Source organism: Hirundo rustica, chromosome 16, assembly GCF_015227805.2.
Source record: "Hirundo rustica isolate bHirRus1 chromosome 16, bHirRus1.pri.v3, whole genome shotgun sequence".
Classification (NCBI taxonomy): domain Eukaryota; kingdom Metazoa; phylum Chordata; class Aves; order Passeriformes; family Hirundinidae; genus Hirundo; species Hirundo rustica.
In genome coordinates this window covers 6456716-6470897 of record NC_053465.1, presented here as the reverse complement: position 1 = coordinate 6470897, position 14182 = coordinate 6456716, and positions in this window count along the sequence as shown.

Sequence of the window (14182 nt, the reverse complement as noted above, 5' to 3'; positions counted from 1 at the left end):
TGAGGCACCTTTGTGAAGAGGCTCAAAAGAACCAGGGAGATGCAGATGTGAAGCCTCCTGTAAGGTTTTCATACCTCTTTGCAGAGGAAAAGGACTTGAAAACCTTCCCTTGCCTTGCTCTCTTTCTGTCTGCTGCATTATTGAATCTCACCTTCACTCGCTGGATTTCTTATGTGCTGAAAGGAAATGAAATCTCTGCTGTGCTATTGTTGCTCCCTGCTCAGATAAATAATGTTCTGCTGAATTCAGGGAATTGCATCCTGGCTTTTGCCTGCCAGAGGCACCGCTCTGGGGAAGCATGGCTCTAACAGGTGGGAAAAACTCAGAAGTGTTGCAGAGAAATCTTTAAATCCACATTTTGAAGCTGGATCCTTTAATATCTAAGCAAACCTACTGGGTGTTTTGGATAAGAGTGACTCCAGGAGTTGTCACCTACCCGGAATACAAGAGCAAAAGTCGAGTTTTGATTCACTTTTAACAGATGCTTCGTCTTGTTTCTTGCCTGCTGGGCTTAAAAAAACCCCAGACCCTTTTCTGAAGGAAATACGTGTTCAATCTCTGGATTGAACTGGACACACAGAGTCTTGGTGTTTCACACAGCTCAAAGCACAGCTCAGCTGCTCTGAAAGCAGAGGTACCACCATGGTAGGAAAGGTTCTCGTAGGACAGATTTCCTTGTCCCCAAAATGAAGACAGCAGAGAGAGGCAAACGTGAGCTGAGCTTCCCAACGTGCAGCTCCCTGGGAACGGTGCTCACAGCCCAGCAGTCCTGGGAGAGGTCTGGTACACGAGAGGAGGGCTGGGAGGAAGGACAGGGAGATTTTGGGACAGCATCAGAGGTGCTGAAGGCCAGAAGGGAGCTCAGACTGCAGAGGGAGTGGCTGCCCTGCCACTGAGCCTGGGAAAGCTGGAGGCTGGAGGGAGGGAGGTTGGTTTGGTTGGATTGCTGCGGACACTGCCTGCTGCTGACCTGCACTGCAGCGGCCACGTGCCCTCCGGAGAGGGCAGGGAGGACGCTTGGCACAGCGGCTCTCAGCAGCTTTCCTTTGCACAGTGTCCGTAGCATTTCTATTTTTGGACATTTCGAGACATCATTCTCCCAGGGCCCTGCTAAGATGTGAGAGCAGGTCCAGGTGCTGCCCAGCTCTCCCTGTGATCTCTGTTTCAACCCTGCCCTTCTGGTGGCTGGCTGCAGACACTCAGGTCCTTTGAAAGGTGCCAACAAGTTGGGTTTTTCTTCTGTTGACCCTCATCTCCTGCTGCAAAGAGCTGTTTCCTGCTCTTTTGAGTTGTCTTTGCCGCTTCTCAGCTGCCCACAACCTCCAGACGCTCAAGAAGCTTTGGAAAAGGATGAATCTAACTCAATTTTAATTAACTGAAGAAAAAATAATATACCCTTTGGAGAGAGAATGTTATTTTCCCTCAAGATTTTCCTGATTGAGATTTAATTTTTGCCCAGAGGGAAATTTGAAGTGGCTTAATACAATCAGATAGGAGGGGAAACCTGGAGAAATTCAGCTCTGGCAAATAACTCCTTACTCAGAAAATTTGGGAATCACCTGGCTGGGAAGGGAGATTTCCATCTTCAGGAGCAGGGAGTGCTTTTATCTGCGGCTCTGTAGGACCTCTGGCTTCACGCTGGAGGAGTGAAAATGTGTGTGGATGTGTCTCCTAATGAACCCTGGGGATGTGGGAGAGGGATCCTTTTCCCAAGGAGATGTTGCATCTCGGAGCAGGGTGGGCTCTGCTGCTCCTGCTGACAACCTGCAGGGAGAAAACCGTTCTCATTCCCCGGGGTGACTTCTGCTGGAAGTCCTGTGCAGCCGGTAATTAAAGCACCGCAAGGCTTTCTCATAATGAGCTAATAATTTTCCAACACAGAAGATATTTTAACCAAAACAAACCTGGAGCCTGTTCTGGACTTGGTGGCTGGACAGGGATTTTGTGGTTGCTTAGGAACTGGCGATCAGTGCCTGATTATGTCCAAGATGGGCTGACAAGGGGCATTTTCATCAATATCATCATTATTTACGGCCATACGGTCCTTCAGCAGCCTCCACAGGGCTGCCTCTCCAGCTTGGAATCGTTGGAAAGCTAAAATATGGACAGAAGAGGGTGAACAAATTTGGAAATTTTTGTGTAGAGATCGTCATGTGGACAAGGCCCTGGAATTCATTACAGAGAGATGTTGGCTTTGCCTTGAGGGACTTTGAGATCCAGAAGCCAGGTCAGAGAAGACATTCCCCGCCAAAAAACCAAAAAAAACCCCCAAACAAACCAAAACCAGTAGTTTGTAAAAGAAGCTGAGTAGCAGATGATGTGTATCAGGAATTATGAAGCTCAGCCTGCTGATGAGGAACAAGAGCTCAAAATCTGCGGCTATCAAGAGTAAGCACAAAATTTTTAAATATCATTAAGCAGAAAAAAAAAAATTAAAAATAATAGTGCCAGCTGGTGTGTTCATCACTGGGTGACACGGTTCAATCAGCACAGTAAGATCTGGTCAGTATTTCTTCGTGGCATTTAGAAAGACAGAACGATGTGCTTTATCTCTGTAACGGGAGATCAAATCGTTCCTGTTCCATCTCTAATCAACAGCGTAGTAAATTATATCTGTGTTGTCAGGGGGTGCACTTAGAAATCAGTGTCCGTGTAACTCGTGTCTGAGTGTCTCAGAAGATTGAGGTCTGCAGATGTTCCTTTTAAATCAACACCAGCAAAGTTGGGAAAGGGCTGGTTTATACTTTCAAAAGGCTGCCGTTATGTCCCAGATAGCTACAAGCCAGTAATCCTGGACAAAATAATGGTATGGGTGAAAGGGAATTCAAATGAGGACGAATTAAAGGCTGGGGATAAAACTAATGGATTTATGAAACACAGATCCTTAGACTTCTGAATTCATTAGCTTAGTCATGGTTATTAGGTAGCTCTAATATTCCTGGGGTTTTGCACAGTGTTTGACATTGTTTCACATGGAATTTGGATTCAGCCACCCGAGGGGGCACAGAGAAGCACTGGTGGGAGCAGGGAGCTGCAGGGATGGGGGATCCTTACCCCACGGTGGGAGCTTTGGTGGGGGAGTGGCACTGATGAGGGCTCAGCCTCCATCAGCTCCAGCACTGGCCTTTTCGGGACAGAAAACCTCTTGCTGAGCCATTTGTTAAAGAACAAAGTTGGTGAGGTTTGGTGTTTTTTTTTTTTTTTTTCATTGCAATGTAATAATTAATGGTGAGGATGCAATCCAGTAGAAAAGAACATTTTTTTTAAATGAAAAAAAGATAGTTTAAAAATAGTGATCAGACCTACCCAAGCAGCTGTACTCCATCCAAGAAGGCACTTGGATCAATTCTCAGCACTCGACTTTGCCCCGCTGCAAACACCCAGACGTCACAGGGCCTGTGTCCAGAGGAGCTTTCTTACAGTGCTTCCAGCAACAGTGTCTTCCAAAGCCAAGACATGGGATCTTTTTGCCTTCCCCGGGATGCTGAGGGCTCCACAGGAGCAGGAGGATCCCGGTTTTGGGCTGTGCCCGCCTGTGCCATCCTGCCTCCTCAGGGACTGCTCCCAGCTGTGGGCGACTGGACGCAGGAGCAGCGCTGCCCAAACCCGGCTCTGCCTCCCAACATCACCCTGCTAGCAATGACCCCTGAGCAGAGCAAGCCACAAAACCCGGGAGAAACACAAATTCACCCCCAGACAGGACCCGAGCCGTGCATTCTTCTGGTGCTTCAGCTTTCTGTGAGAACCAGCCCGGAGCTGCCCAGTGATCTCAGGGCACAACCTCCCCGTGCCACCCCTCCGGGGCGAGGGATCCACCTCCGTCTGCATCCAGCGCTGCCACTTGGGTCGCCCAGGCTGAGGCACCTCTGCTGGGAGTGCCTGGGTGGCTCCTGTCCTGCTGAAAGTGCTCAGCACCCCGAGCAAACCTCTCCCCCAGGGCTGTGGTTGTCCTCAGGGAGCGTCCCAGACCCCCACCACTCCAACATCCCATGGCTCTAGGCAATAAAAGCGTGTCTGCTGGCCAGCACGCTTTGGTGACAGTCAAAGACCTCGTCTGGATTTTTTTTTGACTGTCCCTGGAGGGATCTCAAGTGTCGAGATGGGGAGAGCAAGATAAAGGGAGGAAGGTCACACCGGGACTGGGATGAAGGCTTTGACACCTTCGGGTGTGCAAACAAATGTTTGTGACCTTTCTGTGGACTTCCAAGGTTTTTTTGTTTAGTTTCTCAGGTTAAAGATGGTTCTAGGCTAACACAAAATCAGTGTTTGGTTTTTCTTCCCCCTGGTTTCACATGTGAGATGTGATTTCAGGTTAAAAGCTGTTTTTGCAGTGGCCTGGTGATATTAGGGGTGAATTGATGCACGAGTGTTCTAAGGTCATCTCTTCCAGGAGGACAAACAAGAGATATTTCAATCCGTGGAAGCTGACGTTTTTAATGCCTCAGTGCTCTCTCTTAAGAGCATAATGCAAAGTAAAAGGAAATTTGGTTTAGTGAATTTCTCTGCCCAAGTGGAAAAAATTACAAATTGTTGAATTTTCGAGCTGTTCCCCCTTGTTTTTGGCACTGGAAGAGTGAAGTGGTTGCAACCAAAGCGTGAGGACACAGGTCCCAGCACTGCTACAGCAGCAGCATCCAGAAACCCCTTCCCAGGCCGTGGCAGATGCTCTGCAGGCACAAACTGAACATCAGGACGTGCCTCAAAGCTTGCAGTTAAAGGGAGAGGAGTGGGAGAGTGTGAGGAACCAGGGGCCAAACACGAGCCATTGTTTTCATCAGTGCTACTGAACGTGCTCTAATCCCACTGGGTTTGGAAAGCTTTCATGTAGAACGTGGAGTAAACACAGATTAGGAGGTGAAGGATTTTTTTTTTCCACTAGGGTTCTGGTGTTGAAAAAAGCTGCTGCAGATGAGCTGGGGATTGTGCTGTGGGAGCATGATATGGGAAGCAAAGTCCTGTTTGGGGCTCAGGGTTCCTTGCGCAAAACAAAAGGAGGTTTTAGAAGCTCTGGGTGATCTGCACAGAGAGCAGAGCCTCACAAAGCTAAGGAGCTCCAGGGAAGATCTCCTGCCTTTGGTTTGAGGCTTTTCTCCAAGCAGTGATGGTAAACTGTAGGCAGAAATAATTCCTGTCAAGCGTCTAATGATGCTTCAAGTTCCTGCAACCTTTCAGACAAACAGGGTGGAACAGCAGAGCGAATTTTATAAGGAATCTCTAAAAATGTGCAGTGAACATAATGAAGCAAAATTGATCTGTTGTTTTCTTTCAGGAAACAAATACTGCACAAAGAAGCAAAAAGAAGATGGGCCAGAAAAATACAGCTGTACTCTCAAAATGGGTCAGTCCTTGCATAGCAGCTGACCTCAGACATTAATGTTTTCACATTAAAAAGAAGAAAATTTAGGAGCTGTATTTAAGCAGCTGCATCTCAACATCCAAGGATGAAATCACCAAACAACTCTTTTAAGTATTCAGCCCAAAGCCACATAAATTCAGGATCTGAAGTGCAGCCTCAAGGCACATGTGCTGGCCTTGCTGAGAGACAGGGATTTGGGAAGGGAAGCTTGAGTCTGTGATCCAGATCTGGGGAAGATTCACTTTACACATAAAGGACAAAACCAGGAGTTAGCCAGGAAAAAAGCCGTGAGCAAATTTCCAGTGGATGGTGCCCTTGAGGAGACGGATGGCAAACGAGAAGAAGCTCAGACATGACCCCCAGCAGGGCTCAGAGCAACGTGTGATCCCAGGAGAAATGATCTTGGAAACCTTCACCCCTGCCTGAGTCCCTTGGTGGAGTCCCAGGTAAATCAGTGCAGCAGCTCTGCTCTTATCCAAGTGTCAGTTGCTCCCAGGAGAGCAAATCCTCAGGGATGGGGCCAGAGCCACCAGTGGGTTTATTCAGGGTCCCAAACTGCATCTAGGACAATCCCAGAACCCCAGAACGGTTTGGGTTGGAAGGGACACACTGTATCTGGACCCTGACACTCCTGAGGCTTTTCCTGTTCCTGCAGATTCGTTTATCTGGTCGTGTCTCATCCCAATAGCAGGGAACTGGCTGACTTTGGCATCTGCAGCAAAGAGGCTGCTCAGAGCTGGGGAGGACACAGCTCCTGCTCCTGGCACTGAGCCACAGCCTGAGGGATGACCTGGGAACTGACAAATAGAATTTCCTAAATGACTTCCTAAAAGCTTTCCCAATCCTTTAAGACATGCCCCATCATCTGAGGCTGTGATGAAGCAGAGATCTGGCTGGTGCTTTAACGTCCCCACAGCGGAGGCTCAGCAGTGGCAAAGTGATGTCTGGGGATGGAAAAGGTCCCTGTGTCCTTCCTGCGATGGGAGGAAGAGGATGGTGCTGGCAGACCCACACAGAGGGAGTGGGGGAACGTTCCTGCCCAAAGCAGATGATGAACTGCAAGCAGGTTTGGAGAAGGGGCTGGTCTGGCAAGGGTGAGAAGCTGGAATCCACTGCTGTGGATGTTTGTGGCAGCGCCAGAGGGGCTCACACTTAGGGCAGTATGAATTGACTGCTGGATTCTGATGCTGCCGTGAACATTTTCGGCTCTCCCAAATTTGGGCTGGCTCTCCAGAGCCCTGTTCCGCGGCATGGGCAGAGATGTGCTCCAAGTGCGGGCATCCATGTCCCAGGGACTGAGGGAACAGCGCTTTCCTCCAGCCTCAGGGGGCTGCACATCCTTCATCCTCCTCCTTCGTTAGGTTTGGCCCTGTCTCCTTGTTAAGGAACAAAAAACCCAACAGCCCCTGGCTAACCAGGGAACGATTTTTCAATCTTTTCCTTGAGGACAGCAGCTGCACATGATGTTTCTTAGAATAAAAGCGAATCCTTTTTCTTCCTTTCTTCCCTTTTCCTAGAAATTTTCATCCACGTCATCTGGTTGCCAGAGGTGACATTTTCTGCAGCTGAGGTGCCTGATGTCATGGGAGGAGGCTGTGGAGGATTCTGAGCCTTTCTGTTTCACATTTCTGCTGTTTATTTTCCATCAAGGTCACCCTGCCTCTTAGCCAGAGTTTGGCTCTTACTTCAGCTGGAGCTTTCAAGAAAAATGTTAGTTGCATCTTTTCTTTCTGGGAAAAATGCTGTACAAAGTCAACTGAAACTGACTGAAAAATTGGATGAAATTCATCTAGGACTGAGCTAGGAATTAAAAAGGGATATGAAAGTTTGCTCTGAACTTGTGATCTGTGTTTGTTCTCTTTGGATTCTTGAGCTGTGTGTGCCTTCAGGGAAATCAGTGCACATAACTGAACAAAATCCTCTGGGGAAGGGAAGGAAAAGAAACTAAAAGCTTTTTGCAAGAATATTCATCAAGCAAAACTTTTAAGCCAAGTACATTTCCATCCTGGAAATAAATGCCTCCTACAGACCCCCAAACCACCAGGGTTTACTGCAGTTTTATGTGGAAGGCACCTGGGTACAGTGGCAAAGTTCCTTAGGAAAATCGTAAAGGATTTGCGCAGGCAAAACCTGTGCCAGGACCTCCCCACACCCACAGGGATGAATTTCTTCCCAATATCCAACCCAACCCTGCCCCCTGGCAGTGTGAACCCACCCCCTCTTGTCCTATCACTCCATGCCCCCATCCAAAGCCTGAGTGGGGAAGGACTGAAGGTATCAAACTCTTCCCTTGACATTCTGAAGATTATTGTTTTCCCCTGAAAATTTGGCAACGCTTGCACTTGTCAGTGCCTGTCAGGAAGATCTTTTGCATTTCCCATCCCCTGGAGTGGAGGCTGCCTATCAAGTGTCTCTTCTCCACAGTTTAATGTTTCTGGTAAAGCTACTAATTTGATTTTTAGATTTTGTCTGAGCAGAATTAACACATATCACACATTGGAGCTGCCAGTAAAGGGAGAAGCCAAGGAATGGTCAAGGGAATGAAAGAAGTTATCCCCCCTGGGGCTGCATCGGCAGACAAAGCCCAGATGGTAAAAGTCCATGTGATCCTTCTTCGCACATCAAAGAGATGACAGCGACAGAAGGTGATGATGAGCGGGACATTGGGGTGGGTTCTGCCCCACTTAGGAGTGAATGCTTGCAGGGTAAGGCTGTCACTGCCCGGGCTGGGCTGTCTCTGTCTTGGTGGCAGCTGGAGAGCATCAGCTGCTGCGGCAGTGGAGCAGAGGAGCCGCACTTGTGGCAGGGGCTGGGCTGACCCTCTGTGTGCCGTGGCTGGGGACAGGGGAGGAGAGCAGGGGCTTGTGCAGGCACCCAGAACCCTCCTCCCAAGCTGGTGCTGGAGGAGGCTGGGGCGAGTTTCTGTCTCTCAGGGAACACCGGCACCAAAAAGGGATTCTTTTCTGCTGGTATTTACTGATGACATCCCCATTTCTCCTTCTTCCTTTTATCTAATAAACGCCGTCGCTCCCACAGGCAGATGTCTCAGCCAAAACATTAAGATGCACAATTAAGTCAAGGGCTAAAAGCAAAAACCAGCCCAGAGAGGCACATCTGTGGCACTGCTAACCCTAGCAATGTTCCAGCTTCAAGGGAAGAAGACCATCAGGGTGATTTGCCAGGGAGACTCACAGCTCAGTGTGACTCCCAGAACCTGCTGATGGTGCAGGAGGGGTCCTTGGAAAAGGAAAAGCCACGTCCTTGCTCTGGACCGGGTCACTGACCGTGTTTGCAGAGGAACACGCCAGGAGTGAGCAGGATGCTGAGCGCGAGTCTCCTCTCCCAGCACAGCTGCTTCCCACAGCGTTCACTCCAGGCTGGCAAGGGAACACGAGGTGTCGGTCACAGGCTGGGAATGTCACGGCCAGGTCACCGGAGAGCAGCTCTGGGGATGTGCAAGTGCTGTGGGAACCACTCCAGCAGAGCTCAGACCCCACCAACCTTCCCCTAGACAGAGGTTCCCATGAATTCAGGTGTCCTCGCTCCGTCCTAGGTGGGAAAACTCCCAGAGGGTTTTCCAGTGATGGGAGAGCTGAGTAGACAGTGAGAACAAATCCATATGCTGCATGTCACCAATTTCTATCTTACGTTCCTAAATATCCCACCAGGATCTCAGGATTTTTCTCACTTATGAATTTTATGGGAGGAAAATAAAAGCCTAATAGAAGGCAGAATGAGCTCCATGTTTTCTGCTTCAGCATCACCTGCTGGTTCCAATGGGAATTTGCAAACTCGTGGAAGAGCTCAGGAGGTGTTGGGCAGGAGGTGCCAACCAGCCCATTTTGCAGTTTTTGGGATTTGAAGTGGGATGCGTGGGTGCTTCTCTGGAATGGTTCAAAATCTGAAACCTTCAGTGAAGAAAACAAGGGCAGAGAGGGTAGTAATAAGGCAGCTTGTTAAATCATTAAATTTTACTGTCATATTCCGAGCTTCACAATGAGAAGACAATAAAAGGCATCCTTGGGCAAAATTTACCAACCACCCTTGGTGACTGTGGCCCTGAACTGCTTTAATATCTACTTCAAAGTGAGCAGAAGCAACTCCAAACATATTGCAAAATGTAATTCACCTTGTCTGAAAGATCAAAGCCTGCAAGAAAGCACAAATCTAAACCTCCAAAAGTATAATTGTCCCTCAGCATTATTAAAAATGCCATTTCCTTTTTTTCTTCTTTTTCGTCAGCCCTCATTCTTGAGGCCAATGGATAGCATGAGATGATGCTCCTGCTTGTAGGGTGACCTCGTACACAGGTAAGATCTCAAGGGAGGTTTATAATAGTCGGACTTTTAAAATTCTTATTTCAAGAACAGAGTTTTTGACAATTCTGGGAGAGGGTTTTTGTGCTCCTGGGTCTGTTTTCTCACCTGGATTGATCCTCAGTGCAGAATGGGGACCTCGTCCCCCCGCACCAAACTTCAGCCACAGGGAAACCTTGGGAAGAACTTGTAGAAACCGCTGGTCCAGAGGTCATGAGACAGAGGCAGGTCAGGACAGGGAGGAAAAATTGTTTCCAGGATTTTCCCTGATGTCTGCAGATTTTTATTGTGAGAATGAGAGAGTTTCAACACATAAGGATGGTAACTGGAAGTCTTCTGCATACATTGCAATAATAAAAAGTAGGGACACATGGCAGTGGTCTCCCAAAGTTTCCTAAGAAATTAATTCAGTGAAATCCTAAAGGAATTACGTACCTAAGGCTGTTTTTGCATTCCCCAAGGCATCTCTGTCACTACTTTCTCAGCCCAAAATATGGAGATTTGGTGCTCAGATGTCAAAATGAGACCTGAGGAAGAAATAGGTTTCCTGTCCTACATAGTGTGTGTAATAAAACATCCCCTAATTACTGCATTGAATCTGAGACACTTCTAGTGAAAAAAAAGAAAACAAAAAAAAACCCCACAAAACAAAACAATAAAACCAAACCCAACCTGAATTAACAGAAAATTTCACAAAAGTGTAATTGCAAGTTCCCAGTTTCATCTGTCCCAGCTGTTCCTCCCTTTGATGCTGCTGAGATCTGAGCACATATCTGCCGCTTGTGCATGTTATTTACATACATCTCCTCCACCTAACTGGTGGTTCTCCCCAGTTATAGATGTGTTAAAGGCTGGAGCCTCCTCAAGGCAAATATTCAAGCCTTTGAGAAACTGATGGGAATGCATTTCCCTCTACGGTTTCTTGAAATTTTCAGTAAACATTTATTGTCTCCCCTTGCTGGAAAATGGAATGAGGGAAGGCTGCTGGGGCTGAGTTCAGGTGGGTTAAAGCTGTGAAAACATCTTGCTTTGGGGTGGTTTATCAGGCATCAGCTGCTATTGATCCACACAACAGTGAGTGACATCTCTTTGGGGAGAGCAAGTTCAGGGGGAAGCAAACAGCAAACGGCTTCTGGGTATCTTGGTGTCAGACTTTTTTTGCAGTGATTTTGTTGCTCTCCAAGCTGTTGGCTATGTAAAAGGACTGCAGCACAAAGGTGATAAGCAGATCTTTACTTTGAAAGGCTCCCGTGAAATTCACCATCTGAGCACAGAGATGTTTTCCTCCCTAAGGGATGAGAGGTTAAAATGCTGGGATGGTGTTCAGAGGATCTAAATTCATCATCTGCCGCTGTCTCTTACTGAGTGCCTGTGTAAACCCTGCAACCATCACTGCCTCCCTTGGAATCAGAAACCCTTACTCACTCAGCATCTGGGACACCCAAACAGTGAGCCTGGGATGATGGCTGCCCATTCCCAGAATAGTGAAAAAAATCAGTGTCCTGGGCAAGGAATAAAGAGGGTGAGGAGAGGTTTCTGTCTTGTAAGAGTAGAGGGACTTGCTTGTTTCCAGGTTCATGAGTCTGAGATGCAAAGAGGAGGAAGAGAGTAAAACACAATTTAATGTTGCAGTGAAGATTTATGGTCTCATCTGCAGTCACCTGAAATGATCAGTCCCTTGAAAATTGCAGATAGTGATGGCAGACAATAAAATATCAGCAAAGTCAGTAGCATTGTGAGCTCTTTCTCCTGCTGGAGCTTGGGGGATTTTGCTCTAAATGAATTTTTGGTGAAAGCAAGATCTGCTCTACTCTTGTTATTTATAAGTAATGAGGATCGGGCCCAGCAGCACACAGAGTGTTCTTAAAATGCAGGTGGCTGCTGGCACTAATCCTGGTTATTCTCCTTACCATGGGCCCTGTAGATGGGCAGAAGAGAAATGGGGAGATTTCCTCTGTATTTGTGCCTGAAATGGGCATGAATTACATTTGTTCTGCTGCCCTACTGTTTTAGAAAGAGGAATCCATTGACTCCAGCTTTGTTAGCCTGGTGGCCGTGGCAATCAGCTGGTTCTTCAGGAAATTGTTTTATTGTATAATATGCCTGTTCCATGAATCAGCTCCTTGCAGCCTCAGGAATTGGGGGAGGTCCCCAGCCAGCATTAGGGTGCATTGTCAGGGTACAGAAGTGTCAAAACTGGGCAGGTGAAGCTGCCCTTCAGGAATATGGGGATGGCTGAGCTCAGCTGCCTTCCTCTGCTGGGCTGGACCTAAAATCTGTCAGGGAATGTCTTAGCCTGTGTTTGTGACTGGGTCTGAGGGTGTATGGGATGTACTGGGATCAGCCACCTCCGGTATGGGCTGGACCATCACCCTGCCATTAGCACCTTGAGATCTTGTCCCACCTCTGCTCTTCCTGGAGAGCTCAGTGATCATGGAAGGGAGATGGGGACTTTGAACAAGGTAGGAGGTGGCCTGTGACATCCCACTGACCCCATTCCCCTTGCTGGGACTGGGGTTTAGGTAACATCCCAGTGCACTCTGCAGTCAGTGGGATTCCTTTTCCCACAGTCTCTGTGTCCCCGTGCCTCTCTTTGCTCCTTGGGAACAGTTTTTCTGGTTTTCTTTTTGTTCTGAGGCTCGGCAGTGCAGAAAAGCGTCTGCAGAGGTTTCTCTAAAATGAGTCTGACTTGAAGAAGTACAAAAACTACAATGAATATGTATTACTGGAAATATTGAAGAAGCCAATGTCCTCTTCTTTTTAATAGATGTTATTTCTCATTCTTTGAATGAGTCTGCTGGCCATGGAGGGCAGATAATCCACTTGTGGAATCTTTCTTGTCTTGTGTTGTTTCATGATTTAAAGCACCATGCAAGGAAAAGAATTTGTCACTACTGTCTCAGTGAAGTACCACTGAATCCCCTTGTAGAGGCTGCTCTGGAAAAATGGGTTTTAGGGTTCGAGAAAAAAAAAGTGCTTTCATATTTTTATGTCTTTTTATTTATATTTTTTTCTTGTTTCCCTGACACTCCATAAATCTATTGACCATAAATCTGTAAAGATCATTCGGTTCTAACTCCCCTGCCTTAGGAAGGGATACATCATTGCTAAATTTTTGTCATCATTAATGTCCTAAGAGCAATATCACCCATTGCCAGTGGTTGTGGTCCAAATTTAGCTAATTGGCCTTTGGCAAGTCATTAATCAGGTGCCATTCATCCCAGGAGTGACAGTTGCATTTTTGAACCTTTGTTTTCCAGAACACTCCACATCCCCCCAGCCCTTCTCCCGCTCCTCTCCAGCACAGGTGCTCATTCCCTGCATGAAAAAATGATTTCACATCTTGAAAAATTAATTCTCTGCTCATGATGGCCTTGATTAAACAGATTGACAAACCATGCTAAAGGTGGCAAAACAGCTCTGACATGCAGATGTCTTCACCTCCTGAAAGGAAAGGCAAAAAAAGAAAATCCCTATGGGCTGTTGCTATTACGGGATGCAGGTGGCTGAGGGCTGTTTTCTGCAGAATCAGCAAAAGTTCTCCACACTTAAGAACAAGGTCTGTAAAGTTAAACGGGTTGAAACGGCAGAAGGTGCAATTATTGGCACTTGAACTGGATTATCTTGAAATAATTAAGGGTTTTTCATCCACAGCCGGTGTAGACTGTGCCAATGCTCCAGGAGTCTGGAGGTAGAAATGATAAAGGTGTGTGTGGCTGCTCCATCCCTGGCAGTGTCCAGTGCCAGGCTGGGTGGGATGCCAGGCTGGAGCAATCTGCTGTAGTGCAAGGTGTTTTCGCATGCATGTTGATGCTCTGGACTCTCTGGTGTAAATTCAGCATCTCCTAATGGTGTGTGAGATCTGCTGCCACCCCAAAGGCTCCCTGGCCATCACCTGGAAGAAAGGTGGCTTTTTGCCTTGTTCTTTTCCTGGCTTTTGTTCCCTTGCTGTCTGCTGAGAAACCTTCGAGCTGAAGGGCTGATCTGTTTTTTGAAGAAATCAGCTGGGAGAAGTCCTTTTTGGGTAACGTTGATAAAATTTAGGTTGTCTTCCTTCCCAGCCTTGGTGCATAGATCCCAAAGGACAGGAGACTTCTGATGAAGAAGAAATCTGGCAATCATGCCCTTGAGATGGTTGTCCTTCTCTCACCCCAGGGATCCTGAGAAGAACATGTGTTAAGGTACCATGAGGTATTCTGGAAGGGCAGATCTCACCATGGTTGAATTATAACTGGAGTGAAATCGTGTGAAGCAGCAGGATTGGGACTGAAGGTGCAGCATGAACATCCTGGGCTTTTTTTCCCCATGCAAAGAGGGTGGGGATGAACACTGAGGAAGAACTGGAGGGACGGATGAGGGGAATTTTTGGGAGGATATTTGTCCCAGACACAGATCTTGGCTGTCAGTAGTCAAAGTGCACTCCTGATCCCTTTTCCCGCAGCCTTTCTGAAGCACTTCTCTCAGGACAGAAAGAAAACCACAGGATAAATAGGTGAGGCTGCTGTATTTG